Raw genomic sequence first — 21953 nt, 5'->3', positions numbered from 1 at the left:
TACAGGCTGAAAATGGCCAGGAACAAAGACCTTTCTTCTGAAACTCAGTCTATTCTTGTTCTGAGAAATGATGGCTATTCCATGTGAGAAATTGCCAAGAAACTGAAGATCTCGTACAACGCTGTGTACTACTCCCCTCACAGAACAGTGCAAACTGGATCTACCCAGAATAGAAGGGAAGTGGGAGGCCCCGGTGCACAGCTAAGTAAGAGGACAAGTACATTAGAGTGTCTAGTTTGAGAAACAGACGTCCCGGTGTCACCTCTTCACTGTTGACATTGAGACTGGTGTTTTGCGGGTACTATTTAATGACGCTGCCAGTTGAGGACATGTGAGGCATCTGTTTCTCAAACTAGACAAACAAAACATAGATAATACACAACAGATCAATGTATGTGATGTAGCAGATTTATTTGCATATCAGATTTTCACTTGTAAAAGTGTTGCACTAGAAAACTTTTGGGGTATCACAGTGTCATTTTCTTAGCTGTTACAGTACAGTGTCAATGGGGGACATACTATTACTGGGGGAAAAATCAATTTGACTGGCAGAAAGATCCATAGAAACCGAGCTCTAATTGCTACAACAATACATTTGTTTTATAATAACCAAATGTGTCACAGAAGCAAAGAACAGGTTCCCTGTGATTTTTCAACATAGTGTGGACAGCAAAACACAGTATTGCACTTCAGTTCATGGACAAGTATCAGGACACATGACTTCCACCTTGACAACAACATGTCATACAACTACCTCATTCTGGCCATTGCACATTGCATTGTTCAAAATAGTTTGACATATCAGCTGTAGTTCTAGCATGCAAGTACTATATAAGACACCAGATACTGGCCAATGTTAATTCAAGTCTAAACAACGTAGGTTAGCTGACATGAAGGCAATATCAAATCAAAACAATATTCAGCAAAAGACGAAAATGCTGGATCAGTGCAAAGAACGGAATTGGAACAGAAACAAGTCTATTTGAACTCACCTAAGACAATTTCATGGTTTGTAAATTGCAACAGAGAAGAACTACTGTGACAATCAATATAACTATTATTTGCTCACGTTGTGCTTTTTTGAACCATGTATAGTAGAGCATGGTGGTTGCATGTATAGTAGAGCATGGTGGTTGCATGTATAGTAGAGCATGGTGGTTGCATGTATAGTAGAGCATGGTGGTTGCACAAACTCTCATTTGAACCTGTTTGTTAGTCCAGGAGTTGGGGTCTGTGCAGCTGCTGCACAGAAGAAATCTGACCAGAGAAGATAAAGCCATACCACCTCAATTGACATTCATGGAGAGAAGAAGGACAAAGGTCTTGTTGTGTCCTAGAACATCTGGATCATAGACTCCCTGGCCTTGCCCACTCCAACCCATTTGACTGGAAAGAGAAAAAGTTGATTCCGTATTGATTTATTGAATTTTAAAATAACATGTAAGTCCTGCATTTGGAAGAGAATACTTACTGGGTACACCAACGTGGTTCTCCACAAAGCGAATGTAGTTCTGGGCTTTGCCTGGCAGATCTTCCCACTTCTTACAGGCTGAGGTGTCACTCTTCCAGCCAGGCAGTTTCTCGTACTCCACCTCCACTTTCTGCAGGACGTCCATGTTAGCTAAGGGGACATGGGTCATACAGAATATAGAGAAAGCTTTTGTGTTAACAATTTCCAAATGAATCTTATAACGCCAACATCATCTTTTTGTTTGATTCACCACGTATACATGTATGAAGAGAATATGTACACTTGTAGACAGCCAGTCTTACCTGGAAAATAGGGAATCTTTTTTTGTTTATAAGACACTCCCACTTTGATTTCATCCATCACATCAAGGATATCAAGTTTGGTTGAAGCAAACCTGTTATTGAAAAAAAAAACCAGGGTAAAAACGTAACATATATCTCTTGTCAACCCCTAATTAAATAAAGGTTAAAGAAAAAATGAAAATGTAATTAAAAAATGGCATCTAAGCTTAAAGTTCCCAATAAGATCCACTAGGTGGCAAAGTAGCCCAACTTTTCTATTAAAAATACAGGACTGCACAACCGTAGGGCAGGGCAAACCCTGCAGTGAAACTCACGCCGTGAAGCCGTTTATCATATTGGCGTAACGCAGGATGACCAGATCCAGCCAACCACAGCGTCGTTTCCTCCCCGTGGTCACGCCCACCTCATGGCCCCGCGTCTGCAGCAGCTCCCCAACCTCCTGTAAGAACGGATGACAGCAGAGAAGCTGGTCTGAGCAATCAACTACTCTATTCTGTGTAGACTTGACTACTTTGAGTTGAATTCTAACATCATGTTCTACAATATAGATCTCCTCTAATTTGTATTTAATGTATCATGTTTGGGGTTCGACTCACATTGAGTTGTTCTGTGGGGAACGCCCCGATGCCCACCCTAGTGGTGTAGGCCTTCACCACCCCGTACACATCACCGATGTTCAGAGGGGGGATGCCCAGTCCTGTACACACACCACCCACGGTGCAGTTTTATGATGTCACAAATGGGTATGTACCTGGGAGACGAGCGCAAGATTTCAAAGGAATGCATTTGTGATAGCCTCCTGGATGTGCACCAGACCCAGAACTATCGGGCAATGTCTACTTTTGAAATGTCCTTATTCCATTATAATGACTATATGTGGTGTCAACAGGTGTAAACAAGGACTGTGTAGACCCAAACACACACCTACTCTAAGGATACATACCATGCCTATGAACATACCATGATTCTCGGGCCAACAGTGCTTACTCATATTCATGCATCTATACCCACCTCGTACGGTCAGCCATAGGGGAGTATAGTATTTCCTTACCAAAGTCCAATGTCAAGCAGGGCAGCGTTCGCTCCCTCCACCAGAATCTTCTTAGGGGGTCCATTAATAGCGTCGTACATGAAATAGACACCGTCTCGCACCATGGGTCTTATCCGCTCAGCATACTCCTAAAAGGTTAGACAGGGTGCATAGGTGAGATTTGTTTATACTGTATGGATAGATGGATCATGAGAGCAGAGCTACTGCAAGTGTCTTCTGCTTCTCCGATGCTAAATTTAGCCATCACCCCATGATGTGGTGCATTTCAGGGTCATTATGGGGTGATGATGATTATGATGAGTTAGGAGTATGCCCAATTCAGACAGAGTTTTTCTACTAGCTGAGGGGGGTTGTTTACCCCATCGCCATGTCAACACATAGTGTACACAAACAAACACGTAAAAAAGTGCACTTCATGAAACTCACCTTTAATTTGTTCAGCTGACCGTCAACATCTACCACCAGTGTGGGGAACATGGCCTGGTACTGCTGAGCAAGGTTCTTGAACCTAGAACCAAGTCACCATCAGAAGAACATGAATATACTGTTATTTTCATAATAAATGTTCCTATTGTCCAGAGAGCCAAATGCCAACTGGTCCTCCCCATAACCGTACCTCGTAGAAAAGTCTTTGAAATCATCTAGGTCACAGATACGCAGCCCCGTACGTGACGCTTTGCTAGAGTAGGTCGGACCGATACCTTTCTTTGTGGTTCCAATACTGTATGAAGTAAATGTTGAATTATAACACTAGAATTGAGGAAAATAATATTTCAACACTACAGGAATGCTAATAAAGCACTTAATCGGGTAACACTTTGCTTAAAGCCTGCAGGTAATGCTTAATAGGACATGACAAGCATTGTGTGCCTTTGTAATGAATCATGATTCATGACAAGTCTTACAATGCATTATTCAGTGGTGTCATGGAAGTACTAATTATTGTGAGCGTACCAAGTAATTAGGCGTCACTCTAAAGCGGGAAGGTGGAATAAACGAGTCAGGAGTAGGTTTTTCTGACTGAACATGGTTCTCTATTGAGGGTATTTTGTCAACAAAAACATTCTAACATAATCAATGAAAAATCTTCCAAGGAAAAAAACACATCTTCTCCAGATGAAACAAGAACACAATAGGATAATCTTTAAACTACAACAAACATAAATCACGGGTTTGTCACCATCTTCGTGGTTCTTTCAGCACAGCTTCTCTCGCCCGGTGGCCATCTTCCAGAGATAGTTTTCTCCCTCTCTGCTGGTTCCATTCTCTCTTTTATAGGGGAAGGAGAGTATCTCATTAGTACCGTCAGCTGTGCTTAATTGACTCTGGTTACCTTGTCTCCCATGCTTTGTTGGGCTACTATCCATGAGCCCAGTCTGCCCTCTAGTGGTCCTTCCACATTATGTTTGTCTTCTGGGGTATCTGCACTTTACTTGACTATTTATATTTTTGACAACTTTTACTGCACTACATTCCTAAAGAAAATAATGTACTTTTTACTTCATACATTTTCCCTGACACCCGGAAGTACTCGTTACATTGTTCATGCTTAGCAGTACAGAAAAATGGTCCAATTCAGGCACTTATCAAGAGAACATCCCTGCTCATCCCTAATGTCTCTGAACTGGTCGGATTCACTAAACAAAAATGCTTAGTTTGTAAATTATGCCTGAGTGTTGGAGTGTTCCCCTGGATATAGGTAAATTATAAAAACAAGAAATTTGTTCCGTCTGGTTTGCTTAATATAAGGAATTTGAAATGATGTTTACTTTTGATACCTACAGTAAGTGTAGTTGAGCAATTACATTTACTTTTGATACTTACGTACTGTAAATTCAAAACCAAATACTTTTAGACTTTTACTCAAGTAGTATTTTATTGGCTGACTTTCACTTTTACTTGAGTCATTTTCTGTTAAGGTATCTTAACTTTACTCAAGTAATGCAATTGTGTACTTTTTCCACCGCTGGCATAACTAATGAATCTCAATGCATTACACCTGCAGGCTTTAGTAGTGTTGTTTGAACCCTGCAGAAAAAGGTGTAATTTACTGTTCTTACTTTATCCCGTCCTGTGCTTGTCTCTGTACCTCCTGGAGCCCGTCGACTGCCTGGTGGAAGTCAAACACTGTCCAAAGGGTAAACAGGTTATTTCACGCCCTGGACACATAAACACAACAGCAGAACGTGTCATTGGAATATGTGAGCAACATGAGAGTCTATGGGATAAATGTATCTCCATATTCTATAATTATCTGCAACAACTGTTGACAAACTGTTGTCACAACACCAACGCCATGAAGTACAAACATACCCATCAATTAGCAATTGATTTGCGAACAATCAGCAATAATCACATCCGTTACTGTGCTTGTTTGTCTGTTTTAAGTGCTATCTGAACTACATGTCCTTTGCCCTCTCTTTTAAATGCAGCTGTTTTCCCATGAGACAGTTAGTTACCAATGTGGGCCCTGTCTGAGATGATCAGTCTCTTCTCCCAGTCTTTAAGGCCTGTGGGAAGGAAACATAAAATAGTGAGGCAAAATCACTCTCATAGTATATAGTAGTATATGCCATTTAGCAGACGCTTTTATCCAAAGCGACTTACAGTCTACGTATGGGTGGTCCCGGGAATCAAACCCACTACCCTGGCGTTACAAGCGCCATGCTCTACCAACTGAGCTACAGAAGGACCACAGCTGACTGCTGTTCCTTTCTAAATAGATGATCGATGTGAACATTCTAAGACAAACTATAGGCTAATTACACCACTTAACATTGATATCTGAATCTTCCAACCTTTCTTTTCATTTTTTCCCGCTTCTTCTAACAAGCCTGGCAGATGAATGACCACACCATTGCCTGCAGAGACAGAAGGGATGTTTTGTGTAAAAATAGATGCGATTTGATATTATTTTTTACATACAGTACCAGTCAAAAGTTTGGACACACCTACCCATTGCAGGGTTTTTCTTTATTTTGACTATTTCCTACATTGTAGAATAATAGTGAAGACATCAAAACTATGAAGTAACACACACGGAATTATGTAGTAACCAAAAAAGTGTATTTTATTTTTGAGATTCTTCAAAGCCACCCTTTGCCTTGATGACAGCTTTGAACACTCTTGGCATTCTCTCAACCAGCTCCATGAGATAGTCACCTGGAATGCATTTCAATTAACAGGTGTTTTATTTTTTTATTTTACTAGGCAAGTCAGTTAAGAACAAATTCTTATTTTCAATGACAGCCTAGTTAACTGCCTGTTCAGGGGCAGAACGACATATTTGTACCTTGTCAGCACAGGGATTTGAACTTGCAACCTTTCGGTTACTAGTCCAACGCTCTAACCACTAGGCTACCCTGTCACCCCCTGTGTGACTTGTTAAAAGTTCATTTGTGGATTTACTTTCCCTTCTTAATGAGCCAATCAGTTGTGTTGTGACAAGGTAAGGGTGGTATACAGAAGATAGCCCTATTTGGTAAAAGACCAAGTCCATATTATGGCAAGAACAGCTCAAATAAGCAAAGAGAAACGACAGTCCATCATTACTTTAAGACATGAAGGTCAGCCAATACGGAAAATGTCAAGAACTTTTAAAGTCTCTTCAAGTGCAGTTGCAAAAATCATCAAGCGCTATGATGAAATTGGCTCTCATGAGGACCACCACAGGAAAGGAAGACCAAGTAAATGCTTAACAGAGTCTCAACATCAACTGTTCAGAGGAGACTGAGTGAATCAAGTCTTCATGGTCAAATTGCTGCAAAGAAACCACTACTAAAGGATTGCGTGAATCAGGCCTTCATGGTTGAATTGCTGCAAAGAAACAACTACTAAAGGACACCAATAAGAAGAAGAGACTTGCTTGGGCCAAGAAACACGAGCAATGGACATTTGACTGGTGGAAATCTGTCCTTTGGTCTGAGTTCAAATTTGAGATTTTTGGTTGCAACTGCTGTGTCTTTGTGAGACGCAGAGTAGATGAAGGGATGATCTCCACATGTGTGGTTCCCACCGTGAAGCATGGAGGAGGAGGTGTGATGGTGCTTTGCCGGTGACACTATCTGGGATTTATTTAGAATTCAAGGCACACTTGACCAGCATGGCTACCACAGCCTTCTGCAGTGATACGCCATCACATCTGGTTTGCGCTTCATGGGACTATCACTTGTTTTTCAACAGGACCATAACCCAACATAACTCCAGGCTGTGTAAGGGCTATTTTACCAAGAAGGAGAGTGATGGAGTGCTGCATCAGATGACCTGGCCTTCACAATCAACCCAATTGAGATTGTTTGGGATGAGTTGGACCGCAGAGTGAAGGAAGAGCATCCAACAAGTGCTCAGCATATGTGGGAAGTCCATTAAGACTGATGGAAAAGCATTTTTCCAGGTGAAGCTGGTTGAGAGAATGCCAAGAGTGTGCAACACTTTCATCAAGACAAAGGGTGGCTACTTTGAAGAATGTCAAAAGTAAAATATATTTTGATTTGTTTAACACTTTTTTTGGTTACTATGTGATTCCATATGTGTTATTTCATACTATTGATGTCTTCACTGTTATTCTACAATGTAGGAAATAGTAATGGTCGTTTTGTTATATCCCAATAAGTTTGTTTAGTTGGCACCATCGATTTCAGTAATCCACTCGTTCAACATGCAGACAAAGGAGTCCAAAAAGCTACCGCTAAAGTGCTTTGTTAAAGCAAGCCAAACTACGTTTCTAATCAACCCTCAGGTACCCTAAAATCGAATTAAACTATAATATTTCATACGGAAAGAAGTATGTTCAATAGAAAAGTAAAATTGGCAAGTGTGCACCCACAGACTGATTTCCAACTGTGACTTCTTGTACCAAAACTCAAAATTCTTCCTCGTTTTGGAAGAAACAAGCCCGAAACCTTGAACAAAGAGTTTGACATCTAGTGGAAGCCTTAGGAATTGCATTCTAGAAGCTGGAATTGCATCGGACCCATAGCTTTCCATTGAAAGAGCATGGGATTTTCGGCTACCATATCAATTATGTTATAGTCTCATACATTATTTTAACATTCTATAAACGTCAACGTGTTTTCTATCCAATGGTACCAATTATATGCATATCATGGCTGGTCCTGGGCACATCAGTCAGGCAGAAATTCTGAAAAAAGGGCCCTAGCCCTTAAGCAAATATAAAGAGCCCTTAAGCACGTAAAAATAGCTCCTAACTCCTGTTGAGCCGGGTTCATGTTACAACAGACAGGTATTTCCTTGAATAAACACAGGGTCTTTCAACCCAACATTTCACGTTGCTGCGTTGAAATAGTTAATGCCCAATCTGCTTTCTCTCATGCGCCTGGAAACAAAATGAAAGTTAAGGCACTATGAATCAATAGATACAGTTTTCACAATGGCACCTACTTTACACTGACTGACATTGCATAGAGATGCACAGCGGAGCAGCTGGAATTGTTAACAGGTGCGTAAAACAATGTGTCCAAATAAACATAAAGGTCTTGCAAGTGTAAACTTCTCAAATAAAGAAAAACACAGACACATATAACAATGAGTACAGAGTACATTTCTCTATGTATTTTATTTCCTCACCTGGCATCTGCAAATGATGTCCGACTCTGTCGCCAACAAATCCACCACTTTCCCCTTCCCTTCATCGCCCCATTGTGCACCAAGTACAACTGTCACCTTGTTCCCCTTGTCGTTTCGAGGTCGCTTCCCCCCTGTGCCAGGGTTTTATAACAACTTTTGTGAGACATATTTATCCTACGCCAGCGCACTGCTCGCAGTAAAATGACAACTCGTATGTGATGAGAAAAATGTCCCCTCAGTGCTCAATAAGAATTCGGTCTAACCAAAAACGGGTTTGCCGCCTGATTACGAGGGGGTACACCAACCGTAGTCTAGACTGCACATGATCTCGTGTCTATATTTACCGTCAGACCCTTATCCGTTGGTCAAGACTACCAGGAAAGCGAGAGCCAATGAGAATTCATATAGTGTAGGTCTAATCATTCTCCGAGTGCTTGTCTCGTTTGGATGCAACTACTCGCACACGTTGCGCCACACTATGTTGAACCACACTATGTTGAACCACACTATGTTGAACCACACTATGTTGAACCACACTATGTTGAACCACACTATGTTGAACCACACTATGTTGAACCACACTATGTTGAACCACACTATGTTGAACCACACTATGTTGAACCACTGGACCGGCCATATGCAACAATTTTAACTGTGAACATACTGTCCCTAGCTATTAGCACACATATAAACGAGATAGAGAAATCGAATAAAACAATGCATGGGAGTGTATCAGATGATTTTATTGTATTTAGAGTATTTTTATAGCCTACTAAATCCCTGATTAGCATAGCCTTTTTTAAATGACAGTGTTAATGCAGAGTGCAATAAGAAACAATAACTGTTAGAAAAGAGACTAGAGCAAATGATCACTATAACATTGTTGTTTCTGGAAAAACAGTTTATTATTATGGTCTATCTATGCTGTTACCTTTTACATTTAATGGATAACTGATCATGAACCAATATTCATTACAGTCATTACAACAATGCTTGGCTGTAGGCAAATGAAATTAAATGAGGGGCCCTCTATTTGCCAAATGAAACCAGAGTCTGTATCAACAAGTAAACATAACATGTAGACATACTGTAAACATTTGTCTCAGTATCAAATTGTTGTTGATTTTTGTCAAATAATGTATAATATTTCAATGAAATTGTGTCCAATATATTGAATGTCCATGATGAAATTGTAACATGCAAATTATCCCATCATCATCATCATCATCCATACTTTCTGGGGTTGGTTGCAAAGCAGTTCCTGTCATATAATTGTCAAATCCTGTTATTGATGTAGTAAATCATACAAAGACCCCACTATAGGGGGTTAATAAGGAAGTCTCCATTTTGAAAAACAAGCATCACCTAGGTTCGTTAGGTAATCCTTTGAAAAAAGTAGGAAAAACATGCATGGCTGATATAGATATTTGTAAGTACAGTATAATGTTAATGTATACCATAGTATTTGTTTGGCAGACAGGGGTGGAGCACTGGAAGATGGCGTCAACATTCATGGTTTCTTTTTGCCTTTGGCCTTGTCCTTCTTCTTGCGTCCACCTAGAAATAGAGATACAAGATAGAATCAGTGTTGTTGCATACACCAACCACACAGCTATAGCTAATTTAATTTCACCCAGAATACAAGACGATAGACAGTTGAGACCCGTTGCTACACTAGGAGCTGAAAGGAATAAGTAAAGTAAATCAACAAGATGAGAGCGCATGGAAAGGAAGCACCCCTAAACAATGGAGACAAGGACACAAATATAGGTTAAGCTTGATGTTGTGGGATTTTAGTGAAGCGGTGTACGTTCAGGTGAAGTCGGTAGAATTGTCCCCTGACAACTGATCTAGGGTCAGATATTTGAATTGCCCTAACGATAAATGGTAATCTGTGAATAAGGACAACTTCTGCCTCAAGTGTTTACATAACAAGGAAAGTGTACTGAGCGACAGACCCATAGCAGTCCCTCTCTCCAGACTGCACACTGGCAGTTAGAAGATAATAGACCCATAGACCCCACAGGAATGTCATCTTCAGCGGACATCTGTGATTTTAACATCCCTTAGCAGAGTGACAAAGATTTACAGCACACAACAAATTCCTTCCCTGACATGATCATTTATAAAATAAAATAAAAATGAGGGCAAAAATTCATAAAAGAAACAAAAAATGGGTGAAAATTTGATAAAAAGGATTAGTTTGCAGTAGTAAGTTCCCACTGGGCTCCCACTGGTTGAATCATTGTTGTTTCCACACCATTTCAATGAAATTACATTGAACCAACGTGGAATAGATGGCGTCTGTGCCCGGTGGGTTGTTCTTAACATCAAATGCAACATCATTTTCATAGAGGCTTGTTCCTTGTTAGGCACTACATGTAACATACACAAAATGTTGCTCAAACCGAGTGAATCAATAACAACCTAGAAATGACCCACAAAACCACTGGCCCAGATCTGATCTAATTCAATGATTTACTCTGTGTGTGTGTGTGTGTGTGCACGTGCATGTGTTTGTGTGTGGTGGTGGTTGTTGGTAGGGAGAACAGGCAGTTCGACTGAGGTCCTGCAGTGTTCAGTAGGTCGGTATGCGTTCCGCCAGGCGCGAGGTCTATCACATCTCCCATCATAAGGTCACCTTGGGTACTGGGGGGGATCCAGTGATGGCAAGCCTACACATCTCCAACCACCCAGTGCTAGCTGACAGACAAAATACACAACCAACAAAAAGCCCCTGGGAGTCATCCATAAAGCACCAACCCATAGCCAGCCAGGCTAACCACACCACATAACCCCCAGACATGGAAGAGAGTTGGAGCAGGAACAGTAACTGGTGTATGAAAGGTCACTGAGGAAAAGGGAGGGATATGCAGGATGGACAAGACACAGAATTGAAAGGAAACCAGTGAAACAGGACCCTTAAATCACCCATTTATTTTACGTTTTTTAAAACTAGGCAAGTCAGTTTGAAGAACAAATTCTTATTTTCAACGACGGCCTAGGATCAGTGGGTTAACTGCCTTGTTCAGGAGCAGAATGACAGATGTTTACCTTGTCAGCTCAGGGATTTGATCTTGCAACCTTTCGGTTACTAGTCCAAAGCTCTAACCACTAGGCTACCTGACGCCCCACCAATGACCTGGTTAGATCCATGCAGGGTTAGTGGATGGTGTTTCTGGGATTCTGAAAAGCCTGAAAGGAGGAGAACCTACCTCAATGTAACACACAACTCTTTTTAGGTTTAGTGTGGCCTTTTCCATAGCCCATGTCTGTTTTTAGGGAATTAAAGACAAGAAACAAAGTTTTCCTTACAGGACAAAAAAAATCTAGATAAGCAAGAATGGTTCATTTTCTATCATTTTCTATCAAGATGAGGCTAGTTCTGAAGACATTACCTTCTCTATGTCTCTTAGTATCCCCCCGTTTCTGTGCCTGTGGTTTGTCACCAGCAGCTGTTTTTGAGGGGGGCTCTGATGATTGACTCTCCTCTAACCCCTTTCCATCAGCTCCACTTTCCTGGTTCCCATCTATCTCTGTGTCTCCGCTCTTTGGAACATCCCCACCAGCTGAGAATGCATTCCTGTTCACATCCTCAACCTCTGAATCAGCAGCCTTAACCCTCTCCACCTCTGGGGACTCCTCCTCGACCAGGCGGTCAGCCAAGGAATCCATCCCAGGTTTGAGGTCCTCACTCTGTGTGTGATCACAGGTTCCCTGGTCCTTGTTGGTGGTGGTATGGAGGTCTGAGGGGCCTAAGGTTTCGGGTGGATGTGAAATGAGTGAGGGGTGTGTGGGGAGGCCGGATGAGGACTCCCCTACGACTGAATCTCTGTCTTGTTGTCTTTGGTCATTGGGTGATGTCACCTTTTCAACTTCATCTCCATCTTTAGCATCCATAGCAGGCAATCCCTCAGGCTGTGTGCCCTGCTCTAGGGGAGGAGAGAAAGGACAATTATTCATTAAAGATATTAACATAAAGCACAACTAACTACATTTACCTCCTCTACAAACCTCTTCTACATTCTACATGCAAGCCTTCAGATCTACACAAGTGCCTAGTGCTTCGAGGTAAGAGGGTGTTTCTGGACAGGGCCTTAGTAATATCTTTCAAACAGCTCAAGGCAGCAGCAGAATCAATGGCCTGTCCCATCCTCATGCTCACCCGGCAGACTGCTGTCCCTTTTCTTGTCTGCAGAGGGCAGGCTTGTCCTGTCGGCCCGGGGCCTGGTCTTCCTCAGTGTATAGCCCTTCCTGATGTCAGATAGCAGGTGGTCGATTATGCAGCCCTCTTCCTGGACTGGGGGGGCTTTACGAACTGGGGTTGAGGGACAGAGGGTTCATCTCAAAACAGTCAACCCTGATACATGCAATGCTCTGGTAGTGCGTTTGAATTTGGACTGGTGAATTGCAATTATCAAACATGCACTTATAGGTGTCAACTGTCCTTAGAAAGTGGCATAATTTCCTAGTCTCCTTTCATTAATCTGCACTGAATGACTGGACAGTTAAAGGCAATGGAAACCTTCTATTTTGTGGAGGAGGAGATGAGGAAAGGGATCTTCTGAAGAATATTGAGACACAGCCAGGGAGAATCCCTTTCAGAAGCTATAAATGATCCATGTATGATTATGATGTTGGTAATGGGACACTGTTGAGTTATGACTATAGTAACCAGGGAGTGCCTTGAGGTAACAGTGTTATTTGGAGTGTTGGCTGGCAGTTAGACTCACTTATCTTCCCGTTATCCCCTCTTGGTCGCTTGGAATCCTCCTCCTCCTGCTGTTTCTTCCTCTTCTCTGCCTTGATGGCTTGCTCTCGGCGGGTCTGATTGTCCTGGGATTTTAAAAAGCAAGAGAAAACAGTAATAGTAGGTAACCAGAATGTGAAACCATAGCAATGTGGTATTTAATCTCTGAACAAAATTGGAGGACCTATGCAGTCAAAATGTATGACCCGGTTTGTGGAATAAACACAGAAAGATATACTTAAATTGAATGGTTTTATATAGGAACGTCAATAGGTGAAGTAGGTCCATTAGTTATTTGTTTCTCTCACCTTGAGAGCTTTGATGAAGAGTCCCCTGAAGGTCTTTATAGTGCTGAACAGCTCCTCCAGAGAGAGACGGGATGAGTCCTCACACAGATACAGTGCCAGATCCTCCTTCTTCCTGTCAATGGAGAAAAACCTCTCCTCCAGCTCCCTGCAGGCCTCCAGGCTTCCCTAGAGTAGACAGCCAATTCAGGGGGATTTATTTAGTTATGATCTGGCAACAATCATGATGAAGTCACAAATCTCTAAAACCATTAAAGGGGAGCTTTTGCGAAACTACAAAGTCACCTGCTCTCTGGTGGTGAGGAGAGGTATTGCAACCCACCTGCATTGCCGTTAGATACTGCTCCTTGATGTCCTCCACAGAAGAGGAAGCCACCTTCTTCTCTGAATCTTTCAACCGCTTGATGAGCGAGCTCACCTCTGTCTGGATAGACTCCAAATTCACACTGTGGAAGTAAACAATAAACGTGGTAAGGTTAGCATAGCCTCCATATCAAGCTTTGATTTGTAAGTCGCTCTGGATAAGAGCGTCTGCTAAATGACTTAAATGTAAATGTAAATGTAAATTAGACTCCACAATGTTGAATACAGCTTTTTCCAATACCCAGCAGCCTTTTCACAGATCTCCAAATCATCTGGAAGGTTCAACAGGTCATCATGGTTCTGCTCCACCTCCTGTAGGATGTGGTGGAGCAGAGTTATGCGACTTTTATTGGCCTTGGTCTCAGTGAGCTTTAGCAGGGTTCCGATCTTGAAGCCCTCCGCGTTCCCCGTGTGGCTCCCCTGTAGAACAGAGATAGACAGACAGTTCTCTCACTAACAACTAACAACGTTGTTGTGAGACCATCTTTTTTGTGTTTGGTTATAAACTCAACAAAAAAAGAAACATCCCTTTTTCAGGACCCTGTCTTTCAAAGATAATTCGTAAAAATCCAAATAACTTCACAGATCTTCCTTGTAAAGGGTTTAAACATTGTTCCCCATGCTTGTTCAATGAACCATAAACAATTAATGAACATGCACCTGTGGAACGGTCATTAAGACACTAACAGCTTACAGACGGTAGACAATTAAGGTCACAGTTATGAAAACGTAAGACACTAAAGAGGCCTTTCTACTGACTCTGCAGACGTGGCCAATGCCCTTACTGTGAGACGCCTAAAACAGTGTTACAGGGAGACAGGACGAACAGCTGATCGTCCTCGCAGTGGCAGACCACGTGTAACAACACCTGCACAAGATCGGTACATACGAACATCACACCTGCGGGACAGGTACAGGATGGCAACAACAACTGTCCGAGTTACACCAGGAATGCACAATCACTACATCAGTGCTCAGACTGTCCACATTAGGCTGAGAGAGGCTGGACTGAGGGCTTGTAGGCCTGGTGTAAGGCAGGTCCTCACCAGACATCACCGGCAACAACGTTGCATATAGGCACAAACCCCCGTCGCTGGACCAGACAGGACTGGCAAAAAGTGCTCTTCACTGACGAGTTGCGGTTTTGTTTCACCAGGGGTGATGGTCGGATTCGCATGTATCATCGAAGGAGTGAGCGTTACACCAAGGCCTGTACTCTGGAGCGGGATCGATTTGGAGGTGGAGGGTCCATCATGGTCTGGGGCGGTGTGTCACAGCATCATCGGACTGAGCTTGATGTCATTGCAGGCAATCTCAACGCTGTGCGTTACAGGGAAGACATCCTCCTTACTCATGTGGTACCCTTCCTGCAGGCTCATCCTAACATGACCCTCCAGCATGACAATGCCACCAGCTATACTTCTCGTTCTGTGTGTGATTTCTTGCAAGACAGGAGTGTCAGTGATCTGCCATGGCCAGCGAAGAGCCCGGATCTCAATCCCATTGAGCATGTCTTGGACCTGTTGGATCGGAGGGTGTGGGCTAGGGCCATTGCCCCCAGAAATGTCCGGGAACTTGCAGGTGCCTTGGTGGAAGAGTGGGGTAACATCTCACAGCAAGAACTGACAAATCTGGTGCAGTCCATGAGGAGGAGATGCACTGCAGTACTTAATGCAGCTGGTGACCACACCAGATACTGACTGTTACTTTTGATTTTGACCCCCCCCCCCTTTGTTCAGGGACACATTATTCCATTTCTGTTAGTCACATGTCTGTGGAACTTGTTCAGTTTATGTCTCAGTTGTTGAATCTTATGTTCACACAAGTATTTAAACATGTTAAGTTTGCTGAAAATAAATGCAGTTGACAGTGAGAAGATGTTTCTTTTTTGCTGAGTTTGGTACTATATGCCATCACATGTTATGGATTCTTACGTAGTTAAGAAAGTTTCCAACGTCCAGAATGAGCTTGCAGAAGCTTGGCAGTCGAGTGCTCACCCTCAGACCTTATAGGATAGAAATAAGAACCGATTAAAGAGAAAAAATAAAAGGAATTTGAATTAGTCGTAGGGGTGATGAAAGTGGTAGGGCAGCCAGCCTGGTGCCTGGACTTACTCTCACAGGCCTCATCCAGCAGCTCGGCTTTAGGCTGCATCATCTGTAACACTGAGCTGATCTCCTCACACAGCAACATGCACTCGATCCTCAGGGCATAGCTGGAGTTCAAACACATACACACAACCAAGGTCAACATCCAGGGTGAATCGGTCCTAGCTCATTGAACAGCAAAAAGGTGGAGAACTTTACCAAGGAACAGCTAGGAGCTGTAGATAAAACTGGTCCACACCAGCTAACTTCTGTCTCTCTCCCTGGTAGGATGTGAGGTTATCCATCTGAGTGGTGGGAAGGAAAAAAACCTTTCGATGAACATAAACTGACAACAAACATTTGGTTCCCAACACTATGTCCCTGTCAAAACGGGAAATGTATTTAGATCTAGACATACAGTGTGGCCGCTTGAAATTAACCAATGAACTTGGCAGGGATTCCTGTGCCGGCACGCACCTCATGCTTCTCTGGTTGTAGCTTCTGTAGCTGTTTCAGCACCTCCACATCGAACTTGGAGCGGTCCCCTTTTCGGATCATGGCCACAATGTCCTCATGTGAGCTGTTAGGGGACATACAAATTACAGTGTCTTCAGAAAGTATTCATACCCCTTGACTTATTCCACATTTAGTAGTGTTACAGCCTGAATTCAAAATGTATTAAATTGATTTTTTTTTATCTCACCCATCTACACACAATACCCCATAATGACATAACATGATGCAGCTACCACCATGCCTGAAAACATGAACCGTTGTACTCAGTGATGTGTTGGATTTACTGCAAACATAACACTCTGTATTTGTATTTATTAAAGATCCCCATTAGTTAATGCCACGGCAGCAGCTACTCTTCCTGGGGTCTGGCAAAATTAAGGCAGATATACTTCTTTTTTTTAAACATTACAGTACATTCATTACAGAATTCACAACACATTAAGTGTGTGCCCTCAGGCCCATACTCCAGTACCACATATCTACAACACAAAATCAACACAAATATAATGTGTATATCTGCATGTGACTGTGCCTATGTTTGTGTTTTTTCACAGTCCCCGCTGTTCCAGAAGGTGTATTTTTATCTGTATTTTTTTTAAATGATTCTACTGCATGCATCAGTTACCTGATGTGGAATAGTTGTCATGGCTCTATGTATAACTGTGCGCCTCCCATGGTCTGTTCTGGACTTGGGGATTGTGAAGAGACCATTGGTGGCATGTTTTGTGGGGTATGCATGGGTTTCTGAACTGTTTTAAACAGACAGTTCAGTGCTTTTCAACATGTTAATACCTTTTAAAGGTCCCTTTTTGTGGCACCTGACTACAAGACTGAACAGTAGTCTAGGTGCGACAAAACTATAGCCTGTAGGACCTGCCTTGTTAATAGTGCTGTCAAGAAAGCAGAGCAGCGCTTTTGTATTGACAGACTTCTCCCCATCTTAGCTACTGTTGTATCAATATGTTTTGACTATGACAGTTTACAATACAGGGTTACTCCAAGTAGTTTAGTCACCTCAACTTGCTAAATTTACACAATGATTTGTCCCAAATACAATGCATTTAGTTTTTGAAATATTTAGGGCTAACTTATTCCTTGTCCCCCATTCTGAAACTACCTGCTCCTCTTTGTTTAGTGTTGCAGTCATTTTAGTTGCTGTAGTAGCTGACGTGTATAATAGTGTTGAGTCATCTGCATACACAGACACAATGGCTTTACTCAAAGCCAAGTGGTATGTCGTTAGTAAAGATTGAAAGAAAGTAAGTAAAGATTGAAAGAAAGTATGGGGCTTAGACAGCTGCCATGGGGAATTCCTGATTCTACCTGGATTATGTTGGAGAGGCTTCCATTAAAGAAAACCCTCTGTGTTCTGTTAGACAGGTAACTCTGTATCCACAATATAGCAGGGGGTGTAAAGCCATAACACAGTTTTTCCAGCAGCAGACTATGATGGATAATGTCAAAAAACTCACTGAAGTCTAACAAAATGGCTCCTACAATCTTTTTTTAATCAATTTCTCTCAACCAATCATCAGTCATTTGTGTAATTGCTGTGCTTGTTGAATGACCTTCCCTATAAGCATGCAGAAAGTCTGTTGTCAATTTGTTTACTGTAAAATAGAACTGTATCTGGTCAAACACAATGTTTTCCAAAACTTTACTAAAGGTTGGTAACAGGATGATTGGTGGGCTATTTGAGCCAGTGAAGGGGGCTTTACTATTCTTAGGTAGCGGAATGACATTTCCTGCCCTCCGGGCATGAGGACACACACTTTCAAGTAGGCATAAATTTAAGATATGGCAAATAGGACTGGCAATATCGTCCTCTATTATCCTCAGTCATTTTCCATCCAAGTTGTCAGACCCTGGTGGCTTGTCATTGTTGATAGACAACAATATTTTTTTCATTTTCACCTCTTCCACACTCACTTTAAGGAATTCAAAATTACAATTCTTGTCTTTCCTAATTTGGTCAGATATATTTGGATGTGTAGTGTCAGCGTTTGTGGCTGGCATGTTGCTGGCAAGTTTGCCAATGAAAAAATTATTAAAGTAGTTGGGAATATCAGTCAGTTTTGTAAAGAATGAGCCATCTGATTCAATGAATGATGGAGCTGAGTTGGCCTTTTTTCCCAGCATTTCATTGACGGTGCTTTTTACTATCATTCTTCGTCATTTATCTTTGTTTCATAGTGTAGTTTATTCTTCTATTTATTCAGTTGTCACATGATTTCTCAATTTGTAGTACGTTTGCCAATCGGTTGTGCAGCCAGAATTATTTTCCATTCCTTTTGCCTCATCCCTCTCAACTAGGGGTTGCAAGGGGTTGGAAACTTTCCAGTAAATTTCTGGAATTCGTACAAAATTTTCATGGGAATTTAAGCCCTGGAATTTGGTGAATTTTGATAAAATTCCTCAAAAAAGCTTATAACAGTGAACCTTTTTTAAGGCAATTCTAGGTCTTGTGGCATATTTTGGTTAAACTATCCCCAATTCAATGGAATTACAACCCTCTGCATGCACAGTGCATTCTTCCATCACATGTGCAGTGCACTCTTCCATCACATGTACAGCTGATTCTTAAGATCTTCCACCCTAATGAGATGCTATTGAGCCCACACTACTACACTGTCTAAGCCAAGGATTACATTCTTTCTGGTAAGTTTTGATTACAATACTCAGTGATGTGAATATATTTTATTTGACATGCATTATTTTTTCTAAATTAGTAAATAGTAATCTACAGCAAAGTGTGTTTAAATTATTTCTAACTAACCATTTCTGCTAGTTAGTTTTTTCTACCATGTGGGATCTAGCTTGCTTGAGCCTGCTAAATGAGGAGTGTTAATTTGCCTGTTTCCATACATGTTTCATTTGAAAACATTTATCTTACAAAGGAGTTGTTTAATCTAACTGCTTAACTATTTATCTGTACATAGGGTTTATTTGGCGTTTTTTACAAAAAAAATCTGATCTTTACAGGAAAATGCCACGGGCACTATCTGATGTGTGGAGACATTTCACTGCAGTGAATGTAGAAGGAAAAGCTGTGTACATTTGCAAATACTGTGCCAAATCATATGTAAAGAATGCAACAAAGATGCAGAATCATCTGGACAAGTGCATAAAGTTCCCTCAGCGCTCACAACAAGCAGCCTCTGACAAAAGTCCCTCTACTTCTATTTGAGGTGAAAATTATGAATCGGTAGCAACAGCTCATGGTCCTTCTGGAATCAGAAGTTTTTTAACTCAATGGAGGAACGTAGTGAGAGAATGTATGCACACATGACTGTAAGTCGCTTTGGATAAAAGCGTCTGCTAAATGGCATATATTATTATTATTATTATATATTATTATTATTATTATTATTATTATATTATTATATTATTATTATATTATTATATTATTATTATTATTATATTATTATATTATATTATATATTATTATATTATTATATTATTATTATATTATTATTATTATTATTATTATTATTATATATTATTATTATTATTATTATTATTATTATTATTATTATTATATTATTATATATTATTATTATTATTATATTATTATATATTATTATTATTATTATTATATTATATTATTATTAAATGCTGACAAATGTCTTGCTTGAGCTGTGTATGTAACTGGTTCACCTCTGATGCTCACAGGCAATGTGTATTGGAAGAGATTTCTGAATGTTCTTCACCCAACATACACCCCTCCAACCAGACATGCTTTATCTACTCATTTGCTGGATGCAGAGTTCAACATAGTTCAAGTGAAGGTCAAGCAAATCATAGAGAAAGCACACTATATTGAAATCATCTCTGATGGGTGGTCGAATGTTCGTGGGCAAGGAATAATGAACTATATTTCCACCCTTCAACCAGTATTCTACAAGTGCACAGACACAAGGGACAACAGACACACTGGTCTCTACATTGCAGGTGAGCTAAAGGCAGTCATCAATGACAACAGAAGGTATTTTCACAGACAATGCTGCTTGGTCTAAAGTGGAGGAGTCCTACCCTCACATCACACCCAACCAAGGACATCATGGCACTGAAAACAATGGATACACTCTACAAGAGATCCAAGGAAATGGTTAGGTATGTGAAGGGTCATCAAGTTACAGCAGCAATCTACCTCACCAAGCAAAGTGAGAGGAATAAGAGCACCACATGGAAGCTGCCCAGCAACACCTGTTGGGGTGGTTCTGTCATCATGTTTGACAGTCTCCTGGAGGGGAAGGAGTCTCTCCAAGAAATGTCCATATCACAGTCTGCTGATATGGACAACCCCATCAAGAGCATCCTCCTGGATGATTTATTTTGTGGGAGAGTGGTAAGCAACCTGAAACTCCTGAAACCTATAGCAGTAGCCATTGCACGGATTGAGGGAGACAATGCCATCCTGTCTGATGTTCAGACTCGGCAGAAACGGCAGTCACAATACATCAAAAAGTGTGATGACTTCTGCCTGAAGCCCATACGGAGTAGGCACAGCGGCTGCAGACACAGGTAACCCCAGCAACGAAGGTGCAGGAAGATCAGGCCCCAGGGCAGCAAAACTATTCGTTGTTTGTATCCACTCCAGGCCTCTCATTGGGAGTGTAGTATTGCTTTGCGGCAGGCCGCTGTCTTCGATTTACATGGCTCGTGACATGTGACCATAGTTGATTGCCATGCTCCTCTTGCTGTGCTCCTTCGACTCCGCTATCAGATTGGGGAGAAGAGGCAGGAGATGGCACCCCTGGCGAACAAACTCCGGGCAACACCGGCCAGTCCGATAACGACAAACGACAAGACGGAGATGCATCCAACATGTGCGGAAGCCATCCAGCAACCGGCGTAGAAAAGGTAAACATTTCACTCTGTGTTTTTCCCAATTTCTTACGTAGGCTGGCTACATGCGGGATCAAGGAAGCCACCTCAAGCCTATAATCCTCGACAAGCAAACATTGTAACTCTGAGTGATCCAGTTTGTCCTAAAACACAGAATAATAGATACAACTCCTACAGCGCTGGAACCGTTAATTTACCTCTCCAGACAAAGAGGGCCCCATTGGAAAACTCATCTGGGACTAACTTTGTTAGCTTTATGGCTAACGTTAGCAGCTTAGCTAGGTTAGCGGCTCTTTCAAGCAGACTTTAACCTGTGTTCAGGACATAAAGTTAATTTATTTGCCATATTTTTTGCAGTTTTACTTTAGTAAAACTTACTTTATTTACTTTACTGCAAAGAGGATGCATATTTTGAGATATTTTAATTCTGTACAGGCTTCCTTCTTTTCAATAGGTGCCCTTCAAAGTGAAGTATTGGAAACCCTCCCTGGTCTTTGTGGTTGAATCTGTGTTTGAAATGTACTGCTTGACTGAGGGACCTTACAGATAATTGTATGTGTGGTGTACAGAGGTGAGGTAGCCATACAATCATGTTAAACACTATTATTGCACACAAAGTGAGTCCAATGCTACTTATTATGTGACTTGTTAAGCACATTTTTACTCCTGATCTT

The 21953-nt window shown here is 41.4% G+C and overlaps 1 long non-coding RNA gene and 1 pseudogene across 1 annotated transcript; both read right to left on the bottom strand.

The window, feature by feature from the left end:
• Positions 1 to 400: 400 nt before the first annotated feature.
• Positions 401 to 8955, bottom strand: LOC123991642 (annotated as a pseudogene).
• Positions 8956 to 9293: 338 nt separating this feature from the next.
• LOC123990828 lies at positions 9294 to 11855 on the bottom strand. The gene is made up of 3 exons (XR_006830723.1): positions 11809 to 11855; positions 11626 to 11682; positions 9294 to 9967 (listed from the first exon to the last, which is right to left on the bottom strand). It is a non-coding gene; the product is annotated as an uncharacterized LOC123990828 (long non-coding RNA).
• Positions 11856 to 21953: the final 10098 nt, after the last annotated feature.

This window comes from Oncorhynchus gorbuscha, linkage group LG12 (genome assembly GCF_021184085.1).
Source record: "Oncorhynchus gorbuscha isolate QuinsamMale2020 ecotype Even-year linkage group LG12, OgorEven_v1.0, whole genome shotgun sequence".
Lineage (NCBI taxonomy): Eukaryota > Metazoa > Chordata > Actinopteri > Salmoniformes > Salmonidae > Oncorhynchus > Oncorhynchus gorbuscha.
Note: the sequence above shows the minus strand (reverse complement) of the source record. Positions and strands in the feature narration are given on the sequence as shown.